A 3,872-nucleotide genomic window follows, 5' to 3' on the forward strand; every position below is an offset into this window, starting at 1 on the left:
TGTGCAGCCTCATGTGGCCACCCAAAGCCTATCAACTACTCCAACCAAATAGGGAGTCCTTCCTAGTTCCATACTGTGCAATAATAAGTATCAATTCAAAGAACAACATACAACCCTACTGCATTGACGGTCTTCAGGAAGCGAACCCAGTCAAGTTGGCCTTCGAAGTTATACTCATAGCGATAAGGTTCATGCACATTTCATAAAACATAAGCCCCATTTCCATGGATCAGGTACCAGATGATCTCCTCTGGTTCCGGATCGGCAGACATGAGGATAACTAAACTTTCGAAGGAAGCTTGCACCTTCGGCCTCGTCAGACAGAGAACCCAATCTCGTTTACACTAGTCTAGTCTAGATCAATGCTTAATTCATTACTCAGTCTGACATCCCCAAAAAAGGGATTAGGGAACGCATACAAACAAAGGCCCAACCCGAGGGCACAAGTTTGAAGGAAATTACAATAAAACCCTGCTAACAACAAAAACTGGGAATTGCATAAATTAAACCGTACATCTACTGATTACTCTGGATGCTATGGAGTCCATAACATCACTCCCCTCCTGGAGAAAGAGCTTATCCTCAAGCTTGTAAGTTGGGATAGACAACACGGAAGGCTGGAACGGTTCACATGAGGCTTCAGCAGTGAGTGTCAGCCTCTGTCCACTGGACGGAAATCTCCCATGCACCAGGTATACGACGAGCCTGCAACACAAAAGGAGGTGATGGAAGCATACGACAACAACAATTCCCCCAAGAACAGTTGCAGGGTCAGGAAGCCCATCCCCTTCAAGACGGTATAGATTTTTCTCCCTAAACCTTCTTTTGGTTCCAACTTCCATTTCTGAATCTCTAGAGTTTGAATGGTGCTTCACCATATCTAATAGGGCATAAATCAACCGCTTCAAAAATCCTGACTCATCAAGCGCATCTATTGTCCTCTGTCTGTGTTCTTTTGCTGCACAGACTAGCAATGTAGCCCCACCAACTCTCACCTCTGAACTTGAGGAACGCATAAACGTACCAACAAGAGATGCAATACAGCCAGGGTGCCCAACCAAGAGGTCACCTAGTAGGACTGGTTGTTCACCACATAACCGAGAAAGAATTTCTATAGCCTTGTCTTGAACTGGATGGGTCCACCAGTGAGGCAACGAACTAGAGGTTCCATGCTTGATGAAACTTCAAAAATGGCAATCCAAGGAGGGTATGTGAAATTCATACTTGGCTTTGTTTTGACCAAAAGGGAAAGCACTTCCAAAGCATCAGATGAATTTGTTCCTTCCATGTCCATGGCATTTAAACAGTCAACAAGTGCCAGGACTTCTAGAGAACCTTCGCCTAAAACTCTTGGCAAAGCAGAGACCACATCCTCAACAAGAGCTTCTCCAACTATTTGTGGGTCTGAAAAAAGATTAGCCAAGGCAGCAACAGCACTCTCAACTGCATTCATGGAAGAAGCCTTTGCCAGCTTGATTAAGGGTTTGACATCACCTTCAGCAATATAAGGCATCTTACTAGCTGTCTTAACCTTGGTAGAGCGGGATAAAGCTCCCAAGGCCTGAGCAGATTGGGTTGCAATAACATGAGTTTTGCTGGTCAAAAGTTTCATGCATGGATGAACAATCTCATCAGTTGCAAGGCTGTCACAGATATCTTACCGTGTGCTGAATAGATCAGCCAAGACAAAAGCTGCATGATCTGGAGTTTCTTCAATTGAGGAGTTAAGAACTTGAACCAGAGATCTCAGCCCTTTATTTCCCAACCCTTCTGTTTGTACTAAGTCCTTTTGAGAAGCCATTGTAAGCACCTGCCCCATAACAGAAATAGAATAAGCTTTCTATCTAGGCATATCTCCCAGGAGCAAAGCTCAAAGTTGGTTTACAGTGGCAGAGTCTGCAGATTGGATAAGCTTCATAAGAGCCTTTGCTAAAGCCTTTTGTCCCTTAGAGCCCCCACTTTTAAGAAGCCAAAGGAGAGCAGGGATTGCACCTGCACTCTCCACACATGCACGAATATCTTCACTGTGGCAGGATAAGTTCCACAATACATGTGCAGCATCCTCTAGTGCTTGTTGAAATCCCAACTCTAACAATTGTACCAAATGAGGGATCCCACCGGCAGCTGTAATTGCCCATGTGGAGTCATCAACATGGTCCAACAAGATCACCAACAATGAGACAACATATTCTTGATGTTGTTTACCTGATTGTCCCAGTAATGAAATTACTGGAATATTTTTCGCTGGATTCCAATGGTGCATTGCCTCCACAACAGCAATTTGGAAAGTTGGAAGTGGCTCTCCTGCCCACCCCAAGAATACTACAGCAACGCAAATTTGAAATTGAGTCAGGCTGTATAACCCAGCCATAGAAAATTCATCCCTCCACAAGACCATTCTCAGCACCCCCAAAATTTTTTTATCTCCATTTTGTTTTACGTTGGCTCCCTTCTCAAAGGCAGAACTCCCACCCACTTGAAAATTTTCCAACTCCTCGACCAAGCCTGGAACAGTCTTATCAATCCCTTTCTTTACAGAAACAGGAATAGCACCGAGATTTGCAAGTTGTTCACTGAGCAGAGTCACGTGATTTGTTTCTTGTGTAATGTGAAGAGGAGCCTCCAAAATAAAATTGAATTTTCCATAAGCAGGCACATACTGCTGTTTTTCCATCTCCTCATAGACCCCCAGTGCTTCCCCGACGTTCCTGTTGTGGCAGAATGCGACTATCATGGCGTGCCAAACATTCTCATTTTGACTGGGAATTTCAGCAAATGTTTGGAAGACACCAGGATTATCCCCAAATTTGAAATCTATATGTATCAAAGAAGGGCCCCCGAAGACATAAATTTCTTAACCCAACTAGAAAACCGAGTAGTAGTCTTTTGGGAGATCTCGCAACATCTCACCAGATATCAAGACCACTGGTCTTGACAAACAGAAACTGGAAGGTACTGATAGATGTTTGATTTTGACATGAGAACTAGTTGACTAACCCTTATAATTGTGTTATAGGTGGTTATTTATCGGTTTTCACTTGAAACGTGCATTTATTGAATTTGGCATTAATCACTGCTTATATTGCTTTTAGGGTTTATTTCTTCCTGAAATGATTTTTATGGATTTAATTATGGAATTTCAGGAGAATTTTGTGTGGAGAAGAAGATATTTACAGAAATGCCATTAGTGGGGGTGGTGATTTTTTAGGGCAAAAATCGTATTGAAAGCAAGGGGGTCGTGGACCAATAACAGGGGAGAAACAAAGGAGCCACCGGTGAAAGGAGAGGAGAGCTCGAGAGAGTCTCCCTCCAGCCACCGACCGTTCGGAGGGAAGACCCGAGAGGGCTCCCTTCGAACACCGTTCGTCACCATCGTCCACCACCATCCGGCAACTGAGAACAGACTGAGGAGAGCTCGAGAGAGTCTCCGTCGCGACGAGTTTGACGCTGCTCGTCAGGCCTAGAGGTGACCTGAGAGGGCTCCTCCGGCGCTGATTCCGCATTCCGACCATCCTCCGGCATCGATTACCCATTTCTGACCATTTTCGGAGCTATTCCGACTCCGACCGAGACTCGAGAGAGCCGGTCAGAGGACTTCGGCTCCATTCCGTCATCCACCGCACCACCTCCATCCGTGGGTTTCTATCCTTCTTCGTCGGCGTCGTCTCTACCTCCGACCACTCGCTCTTGCAACCCGAAGCCATCAATTTCTGTAAATTGCAACACCCGTGAGAACCAGCCTTTGCTGCTCGAGCGGGAGGAAGGAGAAGGGGAGTAATCCGTCATTTTGTAATTTAATTTTCCTATAGTTTGAACTTAGGTTTTGAATGTTTATTAAATTTGATTTGATAATTAATGTTTATCGAATATTT

The 3,872-nt window shown here is 44.7% G+C and overlaps 1 pseudogene; it reads right to left on the reverse strand.

The window, feature by feature from the left end:
- Positions 1 to 503: 503 nt before the first annotated feature.
- On the reverse strand, positions 504 to 3,522 carry LOC137946623 (protein CELLULOSE SYNTHASE INTERACTIVE 3-like; annotated as a pseudogene).
- Positions 3,523 to 3,872: the final 350 nt, after the last annotated feature.

The sequence above is a fragment of the Aristolochia californica genome, unplaced genomic scaffold (assembly GCF_029961685.1).
Source record: "Aristolochia californica isolate CCGP_79_NKW_82.1479 unplaced genomic scaffold, dmAriCali1.0.hap1 SCAF_12, whole genome shotgun sequence".
NCBI classification, from domain to species: Eukaryota; Viridiplantae; Streptophyta; class Magnoliopsida; order Piperales; family Aristolochiaceae; genus Aristolochia; species Aristolochia californica.